General features: G+C 44.3%; 1 non-coding gene across 1 annotated transcript; it reads left to right on the top strand.

The window, feature by feature from the left end:
• The first annotated feature begins 6,967 nt into the window (after positions 1-6,967).
• On the top strand, positions 6,968-7,098 carry LOC111828451. Its single transcript, XR_002832322.1, has one exon. It is a non-coding gene; the product is annotated as a small nucleolar RNA SNORA38 (small nucleolar RNA).
• Positions 7,099-13,706: the final 6,608 nt, after the last annotated feature.

The raw sequence follows: 13,706 nt of genomic DNA on the forward strand, positions 1-13,706 counted from the left end.
TGGTTGCCTCCAGGTTATGTGCCCTAACCGGGAATTAAACCACAACCTTTTGTTGTACCGGACAATGCTCCAACCCACTGAGCAACCCGGCCAGGGCACCTAGAGAATTTTTTAAAAAGATACTTTACTGTCCGAGATTCTGATTTAACTTGCCTGGGCTGAGGCACAGGCATTAGTAGGACTTAAAACATCCCCAGGTGAGTCTACTGTGCTGCCAGGGGTGAGAATCATGGTTCTAAAACTTCTTGAATAGGAAGCAGCTTCACACTACAAAAATAAAAGCATTCTCAAGAGAGGAAGGAAACAAGTGAACCAGCACCCGCCAAACCCACCAACCCTCAGCCTCCTGCAGCCCCCACCTCCCGCTCTTCAGGAGCACTCGCTCTCCTGTCTTCTTGGGCACAGGGGGTACCTATCCCAAGCCCTCAAGGGTCTGTAGTGGTGGCTTGCACAGACACCACTCACCATCTGTCAATGGCCCTGTAGGTGAGCCCAGAAGAGCCGTTGCCCTCATTTACAGCTGGGACATGAGTCTGTGAGAGGACAGGGGCCTTGATTAGAGAGTGCCAGTGCTAGATCTGGGCCAGAAGGGCAGCTCTGTCTCCAGCACCCACTAACTAACTACCCCGCCCCTCTGGGTTCACCCCTAACCTGCTTCCTCCTCCAAAAGCCCTGCAAAGAACGCTGAGCACAAGTGACCCTGCTGGGCAGCCCACACTATATGCTACTTCACGGCTCAGGAGCCTTCCAGGGACCCACGGGCCGCAGGATAGAACCCACACTCCCTGGCCTAGCTTCCATGTGCTTCGACCACCTGACCCTTTCTACCACTAGACTATCCTAGCTCTTTCTTTGTACTTAAACCCTCCTCTACCCAGTCAGACTTTTTGTATCTAAACACTCTTAATGCCCTTGCTTTGCTGTTCTGCCTATTCAAGACTCAGTCCAACCTTTTCATCATGTTACTGCTATTTTTGCCCCATGTCTGTCTATGTTCGGGAATCTCTCCAACTGGATTAAGTTCTTCATGGGCTGGAATCACACATTTCTTTGTATTCCAAATAGCAACCAGCACAAGGTCAGGCCAATCACAGAAGCATGACAAACACTCACTGATGAATATTTGTTGACGGATGGCTTGCACCTCTGGCAACGAGGAAGCATAATGCCCCTTTCCATGTGCGCCTCCATCCAGGTCAAATAGCACTCCCCAGAAAATCTCCAGTGATCGCCCGAGCCCTCAGACTAAATCAATATTCAAACCCACAGAGTCACACAGCACAACTGCAGTGGGCAGCCTCACCCTGAAGGACAGCAAGGTTTCTAAGGAAGTTCTCAGTTGCAGGACTGTGCTCAGCTCACTGGCCACCTGCCTGGCTGCTTACGGTCCTTAATATCTCACTTAGAATTCATGATTACTCTTTGATCTGCTAAATATTCAGTATTTATCATTGTCTTATCTGCAGATTCTCAGTGCTGAAACGTACCTATGCTTAACTTTAATTGCTGTTCAGTCCAATAATGTGCAAAACCTGCCCCCCAAAACCAACGAAAACATTAAGGATATTAAAAGCATCTGAAGAATCACCATTATCTTGGCCTACATTGTGGCAGGGGAGGGAAGCCAAGTGCATCTCCTTTTCAACTAAAATAAATTTCATTTGAAATCTAACTGTTGGGATCATAGAACCGTATGCTTTAAGTTTATGCAAAACAAATTCTCCAGTTTCTAGTCTGTGCTCACAGAAGGGACAAGGAACACAGCACAAGCACGCTTTGATTCCTGCAGGGCGATGCAGGGCCCTGTCCCCCGTGGCTCAGTCCTCGCCCTTCTTCCGGCCTTTTGAAGTCAATGCTCTTCTCTGTGGGACAGGCTCCTGCCCTGCCAGAGGGGGGCTGGTCTCCACACCGACTTCAAAGACAGCCCATGTCCCAGCGAGAGAAATACTGCAAAGCAGCAACATGAATTCTCCTGACCTCAGACATGACTACAGAATGGATACAGCACTTTGAAGAGCAGCTCCTGGAGCATTCTACAGCACAATGACCTTTAAATGACACCAAAGCAAATTACATAATTGGTAAGATGGGGACCCAGTATTCCATCTTACAACCAAGCAATAAAAGAAAAACCTTCAACAATATGAGGTGCAATTAAATAGTAATTAAAAATGAAATGTAATCTTCACCAGTTCAATAATCCTCCCATCCCGTGCGCCAACACCCTACAGGTGTAGAAACAGACACAGTGAACCACTCACCACATTATGTGACTGCCAAAAAAGACAGTCAAACACGCAAACTCCAATCTGGTTGGAAAGAATGATTTTTCTGTGAGCTCTGGTAGCTCAGTGGCTACCTCCCCTTCCCTAGTGCCAGTGCTAGATCTGCCTCCGGCACACCCCCTACTGGGGATCAAGCCTGCAACCCTGGCACCAGCCACCCCCATTTGCCACTGCCCCAAAGACAGGCCCCCAGGAGCTTGAAGGAGCAGCTGGCCACTGTGTGCCGATCACCCACAATGTGCCCCCTCCCCCTACCATCTCCCAAGTCCCCAGGGGAAAGGGCACCAGCTTCCCATTTACAGAGACCTGATGGTAGCTGGCACTTGGGAGCTTTTGTGACCTCACTTCTCTGAGCGTCAGTTTATTCATCTACAAAATCATACCTTCCAGCAGGGCTGTGGGGACTGTCAGAGGAGATCGTGTATTTAGAGCATCCGGCACCAAGGCCAGCTCTGTAACATTTCTGCTAAGAAATCAGCAAACACAAGGTGTCTGCAGGGAATGCATCACGGCTTTAATCAGCAAGCACAGGAGACAGCAGCAGCGGCGAGGAGCGCCGAGGAATAACAAAAGGCAGCCATTACCTTTGAACATGGGAATCAATCTCATCAGTCTCTGACTTCTAACAGGGAGTGCCACACTCCAGCCTCTACTGTCCCAGCTTCTGCACCACTTTCAAAGAGGGCTCATTAAAAAGCCTGCCCCTCAAATAACCTGGGCTTCAACAACAGAGAAACTGTAAGTTACTTATGGTTTATCCATTTAGTGGAAGAATATGCAAGCCTTTAAAAAGGTGTTTTAAAAGAATTTTTTATTACATGGGGAAAGGTGTTATGCTATAATGTTAAATAAAAAGGATAAAAAATTCTGTGGTAACTTTGACAGGAAGAGGGAATTACACCAAATGGTAACAGTTGTTGTCTCTGGAGATAAAAATTATGTGTTGCTTAAATTCTCTCAGCTAATTTTTCTATATTTTTCAGGATATCCTCAATGAGCATATATTATTTTTCTAATCAGGAAAAACAAGTTTTTAAAAAGTTCCTTGGTTTGCTACACATGTGATTTAAAACATGCTACTTTAGCCTGGCCGGCATGGCTCAGTAGTTGAGCATCAACCTATGAACCAGGAGGTCAACTGTTCAATTCCCAGTCAGGGCCCATGCCTGGGATGCAGGCTCGGTCCCCAGAGGGGGACTTGCAGGAGGCAGCCAATCAATGATGCTCTCATCATCGATATTTCTATCTCTCCCTCTCCCTTCCGCTCCGTAAACAATAAAAATATTTTTAAAAAATAAAAATAAAGCACACTACTTTAACATAAGGGTTCCTGAGTGATGAGATAAGGATTGAGACGATCTGAGCTTGGTAAGAGCACGGTGTATTATCAATGATAAATGCAAACGATCAGCTCTCTTCCTTTGGTGAGGGAACTGTTTAGTCATTTTACGACTCATCAGCACTTTTACTGGGGAGACAAGGAAACCGGGAAATGAAAGTCAAATAAAGTAACCCTTTCACTGGCATCAGGGGTGGTAACCATTTGGTGGGAGCCCTAGCTGGTTTGGCTCAGTGGATAGAACATTGGCTTGCAGAATGAAGGGTCCTGGGTTCGATTCCAGTCAAGGGCACATACTCAGGTTTCAGGCTTGATCCCCAGTAGGGAGTGTGCAGGAGGCAGCCAATCAATGATTCTCTTTCATCATTGATGTTTCTAGCTCTCTCTCCCTCCCCCTTCCTCTCTGAAATCAATAAAAATACATTTAAAAAATTTGGTGGGAAAAAAGCTTGAAATTATGAGTTCAAGTCAAACGAGGGGAATCCCTACTGGTTTCAATAATTTATAGTAGAACCAGTCGCCCTCACTAAGGCTCATGGAGAGGCTACACATAAATGTATTCTACAGAAGCTAAAAGTGTCAGCGTTCTCCTGAGACACGAGTTCCCATTCATAACCAGCCATGTGACTCTGAGCCGTGTGCCGTGTAACCCCTCAGAGCTCATGGTAGTAACTGTTTATGGAGCACTTACTCTCCGCCTTCAGCTTATTGCATCTCCCAGCAATGCTTGGAGGTGTCACTATCTCTCTTTTACAAGAACCCCAAGGCTCAGAGAGCGTAAATGCCTTAGACAAGTACACTGCTAAGTGATAACAGTGGACTTCACCGTGGGCCTGTGTGGCCCAGGGCACAGCAGTTCCTACATGCTGCGGCCTTGGGCAGAATGCTTTCACATCACATACCCTCTCATCTTGATGAACAGAGGTGAGCTGAACAGGCAGAACCAGTCCATCAAGTCAGGAAGAAGCTGGAGAGAGTGAGGGGCGGATGCAGACAAGAACCCTGGGGAGGGGGGAGGGTGGAAAGTGACCTAACATAGCTGTAAGCTCTCAGAACCCCGCCTGGCTTAGTCTCCTGACTTTAACATCCCTGCACTTTGTAACCCTCCTCCGACGACACGTACACAGACTGCTGTCTGTAAACCTGGCGGAATGTGACCTGGCACTGCATAGAAGCCGCTGCAAATAAGGAAACAATGCTCTCCTCGCCATGTTAAATAAGCCACGTGAACATAGGCAGGTTCTGAAGAAGCGGAAAGGAGCATTTTTATATGAATGTGCCTCAAGGAGACATCAGGGTTATGGAGTACCCAGCAATTTGAGTGGCAGTTCATTTCAGTTGTGCCAAAATGGAACTGGCTCTTGGAGTAGGTTGTTTTGCTTCCACACTATGCTCCTGTTAAAAGTTAACCACAGCTGCACAGTAAGTGAGCCTCCCTCCTGTCTTACTGTTACAAGCCACGGAGGCTCTGGTCTCAGTGGACGCAAAGCCCCACTGGAGGCAGGGCTAGCAGGTCCTCTCTAGCTCAGCCTCTCTGCATGGTTCAGCGGTTAGAAGGAAGGAATGACCTAAGGCTGTAACGTCCAACATGGTAGCCACTATGAACATCTGGCTTGTACCACTGAGGGACCAAATTTTAAACTTCATTAACTTAAAGTAGTCTAGTGACGACAGTACTGGACAGTACAGTTATAGCTACTTATTTGCAGATGTAATCATAAATATTTTTTTAAATGTAAGCATATTAAACACTGTTATGATTTGCTTTATTTCTACTTAAAATATCAAATGAATCTCTTTCCATACTAGTATTATTTTTCATGTCTATATCTGTGCTGTCCAATATAGTAGCCAAAAGCTATTGAACACTAGTCCAATTGAGATGTGTTGTAATTGTAAAATATACAAGATTTCAAAAATTTTGTACGACATAATGAACATAAAACATATTAATAATTTTTAGACTGACTACCTGTTGAAATGATATTTTGGACACAATAGGTTATAATATTTAAATTAATTTCACCTGTTTCTCTTTACTTTTTAAATGTGGCTACTAAAAATTGTTTAATTATATAAGTGACTTGCATTCTGTTTCCACTGGACAGCACTACCCTAAGGCCTCCACTGTATGTAATGAATTGACTCCATTCCTATGGACGGGAGAACTGAGAAAACGGTCACCCAAATCAGCGTCTGGTGGGTTAGTAACAGTTTAGAACACGATGGACAACTAGAGGCTCTGGAAGGTGTTTCAGGATTTATGTGCTAATGCCAATGAGGTTTCTATTTTATTTCTACTTTTAAAAAAAATCAGTCAATAAAGTGAATTATTTAAATATTTTCTCACTTTACCCTTAGCTGGTTTGGCTCAGTGGACAGAGCATTGGCCTGAGGACTGAAGGGTCCCGGGTTCAATTTCAGACAAGGGCATGTATCTCTGTTGCAGGCTCAATCCCCAGCCCTGGTCAGATGCGTGCAGGAGGCAACCAATCGATGTGTCTCTCTGAGTCTCTCCCTCTCCCTTCCACTCTCTCTCATAAAAAAAAAAAAAAAAAAAAAAAAAAAAAAAAAATCAAGGAAAAATGTCCTTGGGTGAGGATTAAGAAATATTCTCTCCCTTTAACTGAGACTAAGAGCCTCAAGTATGCACTCAGGAAGTCTGGGAAGGGTCATGGAGATCTAAAGAACATGGTCATGATTCAGTTGGTTTATCATGGTTTTGACCATCCCACAGCTTTTTAATTGACTTTGCTCTTTGTCATATATGATTTCATTTACACCCATAATTAACCATGACTAAAGGCTGGCTTAAGGAATGCCAAAAGCAAAACATGAGTTAGTGAGAAGTTAGAAATATGCTAAGTAGAATCATCGTCAAAGTGGTAATTCTGCCAATTGTCTGAGATGCTCTTTGTCAGTGCCTTAAGTTGTAGTCATCTTGTCACAATTCTAATGTCTTTAATATTTCAAAAACCTTATAATTCAGATCCCACACATTAATATCAGTTTTAATAATGCACTGATCTGAACAAAATACTTTTTAGATTTAAAATAATTTCCCTGGGGGTGAGCGGGGGCGGGGGTTCAATCAGTATAACAATGAAAGGAGTTTGTAAGTTAAAGAGAAACAGGGGGCCCGGCTGGTGTGGCTCAGCAGTTGAGCATCGACCTATGAACCAGGAGGTCATGGTTCGATTCCAGGTCAGGGCACATGCCTGGGTTGCAGGGCTCGGTCCCCAGTGGGGGGCATGCAGGAGGCGGCTGATCAGTGATTCTCTTTCATCATTGAGGTTTCTCCCTCTCCCTTCCTCTCTGAAATCAATAAAAAATATATATTAAACCCACCAACAAAGGTGTGTCTGTGGGTCCCTGTCTTTGGACATGTAAGAACTGGAGGCAAAGAAATGCGGACTTGGAGAAGTCTGGAGCCAGCTTGCTCCCTGCAGGCTCAAGATCAGCCATCCCACATAGGAAAAAAGAAAAAACAAACAAACAAACAATATATATATATATATATATATATATTTTTTCTTTTTAAGAAAAGAAAAATGGGGAGTGGGGATTTAGAACATGTCCTCTGAAAGGCTGTTAAGCCTTTCCTAATTCCCTAAATCCAGGAGGTCCTGGGTGGACGGAGCTACTCCCACAGTGCCCTCACCGCTCCCACAGTGCCCTCTCCGCTACCACAGTGCCCTCTCCGCTCCCACAGTGCCCTCACCGCTCCCACAGTGCCCTCGCCGCTCCCACAGTGCCCTCACTGCTCCCACGCAGACCAGCAGCGCATTCAATACCCTCCATCACCTTTGGTTTCGGTGTCTGCCGCCGCTGTGAGCTCCCTGTTCCATTCATCTTTCATTGTAACTCACAGCACAGTGCCTGGCACACAGGACACTCTTCACAAGTGCTTGCTAATGTTCCAGCCCCTTAGAGGCTTTCTGACATAGACACAGAGAAAACTGTCCAACCCCAGGGTTCATACACGTCCACTTCGGGGAAAGGAAGCAGCTGGGCTATGGGAACACCGTGCCTTTCCCAGGGAGCAGCATTCTGAAGGTGCCAGTCACCTCCCAGCCATTCCCTGTGCTCTGCTCGGTCGGTGGGTGCTGCCACGCTGGCCCAATCCCTGGCCTGACACTAAAGGTCTAGTGCAGTGGTTCTCAACCTTCTGGCCCTTTAAATACAGTTCCTCATGTTGTGACCCAACCATAAAATTATTTTCGTTGCTACTTCATAACTGTCATGTTGCTACTGTTATGAATCGTAATGTAAATATCTGATATGCAGGATGGTCTTAGGCGACCCCTGTGAAAGGGTCGTTCGACCGCCAAAGGGGTCGCGACCCACAGGTTGAGAACCGCTGGTCTAGTGTGAGCGGGCCCAATTCAGGCTTCATTTCCCTCTGTTTTGGCAAACAGGAAAGGGTGCATGCAAGTGTGTGCCTGCGTGCGTGCGTGCATGTGTGCGTGCGTGCATGTGTGTGTGCGTGCCTACAGTGCAATGAGTTCCTGCCCAGGAATCACTTGCCACCTGGATTGAACACTGCTTTTCCTTTTCACCTCAGCAGGTGGTTCTTAGATATTTTTACACACAGGATTCTGCCATACCAACACTCCATTCATCCCCTCTCTCCACCACCAGAAAAAAAGCCTCATCTGAATTAATGAGGAGAGAAATGACCTGCTTTTGATGAGCCACGTCAAAGAAATGCGGGCAGCCTTGTTTAGACCTCATAGACAGAGGTGCTGTGATAAGCAGGCGGAGCCCTGGCTAGGCCTCAGGCACTCCAAGTCAGCTAGGCACACACGCCTATGCACTAGGCAAGCTGCAACCTATAGCAATTTTTCACACCAACAAGACATAATTCATCTGCTGTTCTAAGTATAGGATTTTCATAAAGTAGGGTATCTTGTGGTTGTGTACACATTAAAATGCACTTATCTCACCAACTAAAATAAGTAATTCTCCAAGTTTACAGTTCTTGATAATTTTCCCAACAGGGATCCAGAGCCTAAGAGCAGGTTTTAGGTCAGTGAGGTTCTGAGAAACATGTGTTTATGGAGACTCTGTCCCTTTGAGAAGATCCTTAAAGGAGCAGATCTGAAGAGCTAAAGACCTTGTGCTTAGAATATATCCTGAGTTTAGCACCTTGCAATGTTATAAAACTTTCCAGGGTAAAGTCTAAAGGGCTCCAGGGTTCTTTTCAGAGTAATAAAAATGTTATAAAATTGATTATGGTGATAGATACAGAACTCTGCGAATATACTAAAAGCCATTGAGTTGTTTATCTTAAATGGGTAAAATGAATGGTATGTGCATTACACAAAGCTGTTAAAAAAAAAAAAAAAACTTTCCAGGAAAAATTCCCCAAACTAGCATGTTAATTGGCCATCTCGATTATCTGAAAACAATGACAATGGAATTCCCTTTTGCTCTCAACTGCACCCCGTTAGTAAGTAAGCAGGAAGCAACACGATATCTTGACCTTCAGCCAGAAGCAGCCAGATCTTCCACGAATTTGGTAGTCAGCAAGATCAGCTGGAGACAAATGGTCCATCTGCACAAACTCTGCCCCTCCTGCAGGCCACGTATTTACCCAGTAAGTGCTTGTCCCGTAGCCTTAGTCAAAAGTTTCAAACTGAAAATGATGGGCCCTGTCATCTCTTCTGAAAAGAAGTGGCACCTTCATTTCCCCTCTCCAAGTGCATGTCATTCATGAAAGAAGTCACTGACAAGGACGTAAGAGAAAAAACAATGAGAAAAGCCTATTGCTCTCCCTCCCACAACATCCCAAACACTTAAGCACTTCTGAGCTCTAAAACAATGTTTGGGTCCAGGTCTCTCATTTTCAGGATCCAAAGGCTGGAACGTAAAGGAGCTTCATTTCTTTCTATTTTTAACATATTTTTATTGATTTCAGAGAGAAAGGGAAAGGGAGAGGGAGAGGGAGAGGGAGAGGGAGAGGGAGAGAGAGAGAGAGAGAACATTAATGATGAGAGAGAATCATTGATTGGCTGCCTTCTGCAGGCCCCACATTGGGGATTGAGCCCAAGACATGGGCATGTGCAATGACCAGGAATCAAACCCCAACCCCCTGGTTCATACGTCGACACTTAACCACTGAGCCATGCTGGCCGGGCAGAGTTTCTTTTCATGCGAAGCCGCCAGAAACCTCTAGCAGCCTGAAAAAAAAACCTGCGTGCAGTGGGTTTGTATGACTTACTCCAAACGGCCTCATTTAGACCCTAAATCAAAATTCTGTATTTTGGACAATCTCAAGATCACAATCCATATGGAAGCTGTGTACACAGGGTGGCTGTTTCCATGATTCCCCGAGGGAGCAAAACATTTAACTATCTTTCACATAAAATAAACTTCAGCCCCAGAATCCTACATCTCCTACTAGCAACTATAGCCAGCTTCTTATTTGTATTCCTACCACAGGAAACCTTTCTAGTGTGATAACCCTCAAAAGAGGTGATATATGAGGATTAAGAATCACCAAGCCCTAAATCTGGCTGCAAAAAATCATCTTCTTCAGTAGGAAGAGATGACTTACAATTTCTAAATGCTTCCAACTCCATCTGACTGCATCCATCCCAGGTTTAAAGGACAAGTGAGGAAAATTACATAACCAAGGAGAAGATGATTGATTAGCTTGCCAGAAAAGAACTATTATTATTTTATTATAATGTATGGAAGTGCTACAAGTTAACTCCCATCCTGTCTGCATCTGAACAAGACCACAATCCATATGGAAGCTGTGTGTACACAGGGTGGCTGTTTCCAAACATCTAATAAAAAATAAATAAATAAAAATAAACTTTTTAAGTATTCAGTATAAATTGGAATTCTAAAAAACTTCCAAATAGTATCCCAAAGGGAAGACCAGAAAATTCTGGTACTGAGCACTGGATCGCCTTAAAATGTCAGGATCTGAGGACAACTGGCATCACATTTGAACAGGTATTGTGGACGAAAGGGGCCACACGCTAACCTGACAAGCTCAGGGAAGGCCTGCATGGCGGCCTTACAAACTCAGAGACCTAAAGTCACCACAAAGGATGGTCTGAAATTAAACTTTAACTAAAAGCAGTTATGGTGGGTAGTTACTGCCTAGACTGCTATCTTCCCTGACAAGGTCAACCTTTACCTTAACTGAGCCTATCTGCCTTTCTGCATCTATGATAACATACCCTTGAAATGCCCGGGTAACTTGTAACTTCCCTTTTTCTGGACCCTTTGAGGCACAACCTAATGTGCCTGCGTGCCAGGACAGATACCACAAATTCCTTCATTGTTAACTGTTCCTGCACCCATCTAAGTATGTGTCCATCATTCTACTTTTTATCCAATCCCAGGGGCCCCCCCCCCCCCCCCCCCGCCGCTTTGCTTTCTCCTGCCTCTCTAGTCTATCACCAATGGATTTCGTGTAACCTACCTATGTCCCTTCCTTTGATTGCAATATATAAATAGAGATGTAACCCTCCATCCTCCGCAGCATCATCTCAATTCGTTGAGGATCTGCTTCCCGGCATTTGTCGACGGTTTAGCTCAAATAAATTCATAAAAATTCTTTACAGGTTTGAATGTTTGGGGGTTAACAGTATTCTGGTAAAGTATGGATAAAATTTTAAACACTATTAAAAAAGGTCACTGACTAAGAAGCTGAAGCTCAATAAACCAAACCACAAGAGGAACTTCAAAGCCACTGGTGCTGACAGGTGGAGATCCTGGTCACTCACACACTCTGTAAAATGGGAGGCCTCAGAGTCCGATGGAACCAAGCTCCGCAGGAGCAGGAGCTGTCTAGCTCGCCACCATGTCTCCCGCGTGCGCCTGGCGCGGACTCCGTAGGCACTCACCACATTTTTGTTAAATGAATGAGTATTGTCGAATAAACAAACGGTGCAGGAATGCAGTTTCTAAAGTCAAAGGTTCAAGGGGAGATCCATTTTCAGTAAAGATCTTAACATGTAATCTTATCTGTTCCACAGATTTAGAATTTTTTCTGTTATGCCTAAATGTCACTAAAATTATCTTTTGTTTCTCGAGAACAAAATGCACCAAACACAGAGAAAATAGGTCCTGATCCAGAGGAACCTCGGAGAAGAATATTTAAAAAGGAGAAAACTGAGATTGAGCTATCACACCACAGCATCCTGAGCAGCAAAAATCGGATGTGCATCTTTGATAACAACCCTCCCCAGAACTGTCTGTGTCCTCTGGTTTCTATTTCAGCTAAGTAAGCATTTTTTTTTTTTTCAGTCAACTGGCTTTTAAAAGTTTTCCTTTTCATGTAGCCAAGAACTTACAGATTTTCCTTGTCTTCTCTCTTAGTCCTCCCAGACTTTCCCACCATTTATCCAAATGGCTTCTTACCAGAATTCCTTCTGTTTGGAAAGTCCTTCCCTTTCCTCCCACCCCTGAATGCTGAACACATCCTCTCTCTGATACTGTCCTTTCTGATTTTATAGAACCTTCATTTCCTTGAAGCAGAGGCCTGGTCTATTTTCTGATGCTAAAGTCACTGTGTTCCATAAAAGCAAAAATAAAATCATTCAAACCAGTCAGGCACAGAATCGCCTACCAGCCTGCACCCTTCCTGCCAGTTGTTCACCCCAACATGCTTTTCTGGTGGTAACCATGTGTTCCCATCATCCTTGGGGCAGCTCTACTTTTCATTGGACAAAATCTTTCCCTCTCTAGTCCATGAAGCCTAAATCATATCTGACTTAAAACTTTCTGCTATAAATTCTTTTTTCTCAAGGCTACACAACCTTGATCAACCAAAGGAACAATGGACAGAAATTAGCTTACCTCCAATGCTAACATTTTAATGTGTTTAACCCTTTGCATACATGTCACCAGGGAGGAACACACTTTACAAATATTTCAGAAAGATTATTTCAGAAGGTAACTACCTATGAAGGTAACAACCTAGAGAGGCGAGTAGGGTAGGCATTTATTAACCCATTTATAGTTGACAAAACTAAACATCAAAAAGGTTAAGTGCCCGGCCGGCGTGGCTCAGTGGTTGAGTGTCAACCTATGAACCAGGAGGTCACAGTTCGATTCCCGGTCAGGACACATGCCTGGGTTGCGAGCTTGAACTCCAGTGTGGAGCGTGCAGGAAGCAGCCGATCAATGATTCTCTCTCATCATGGATGTTTTTATCTCTCTCTCCCTCTCCTTCCTCTCTGTAATCTATATATTTATTTATTTATTTATTTATTTTTTTTTTAAAAAAGGTTGTGACTCGCCCAACCAATGTCACATGACTAGCAAGTGTCAGCCCAAACCCCTACCTATGAAGGTCTTGCCTCTTCCAACCTCAGGCTGTCTACTGTACACTCTCTGTAGGTTTCTGTCCTCTAGCCAAGGAGTGGCTTTCTACAGACTCAGCATTTCAGAGAAGACGCCCCTCTGACTTCTGGGACACCATCTCCCTTGGCTAACAAGCCAGAAAGCCATCTTTAACCTTCCCACAGAAAACAATGCCTTTTTCTCCTATATACCACCCTCAACAACGACTTCTTTCCAAGATAACTCCCAGCAGTTCCTGTTTTAAAGGGACGTACTCAGAAGGCACTAGTAGCCCAAAACACATGCATCAGCATTTGATTTTCTCAATAAAGTTCAGGGCTGATGCAACATTTCTCAGTCTCAGATTTTACAGCTACATTGACAAGAACACAGAGGAATAAAAATTATGCAAGACAATGCTACATTTTTTTTTTTTTTACTCCAACACATCTGCCTCTATGAGTCTCCTGTGAGTCACTGTCGTTTGTGTTCAGTCATCGTTACAGGAACAGCCATTCTCTCTAGCCTCAATTATTTTACTTTATTCCTTACAGAAAAGCTCTGCAATAGAAAAGGAATTCTATTACATCTTTTACCACTTTGCTGAAGCACTGACCCCTTAACTTAGCGCCTCAGATACCATGTTGTCCCCATTTTCATCACTACCATTTTACACGAACAGAAGGAGAGGCCAAGTAAGGTTGTGATTCATTTACTAATCATTCAACAAACGCAAATGAAATCCTCAGATGCCAGGGACTGGGACCAAAAAATGA

This window comes from Myotis lucifugus, unplaced genomic scaffold, assembly GCF_000147115.1.
Source record: "Myotis lucifugus unplaced genomic scaffold, Myoluc2.0 scaffold_366, whole genome shotgun sequence".
Classification (NCBI taxonomy): domain Eukaryota; kingdom Metazoa; phylum Chordata; class Mammalia; order Chiroptera; family Vespertilionidae; genus Myotis; species Myotis lucifugus.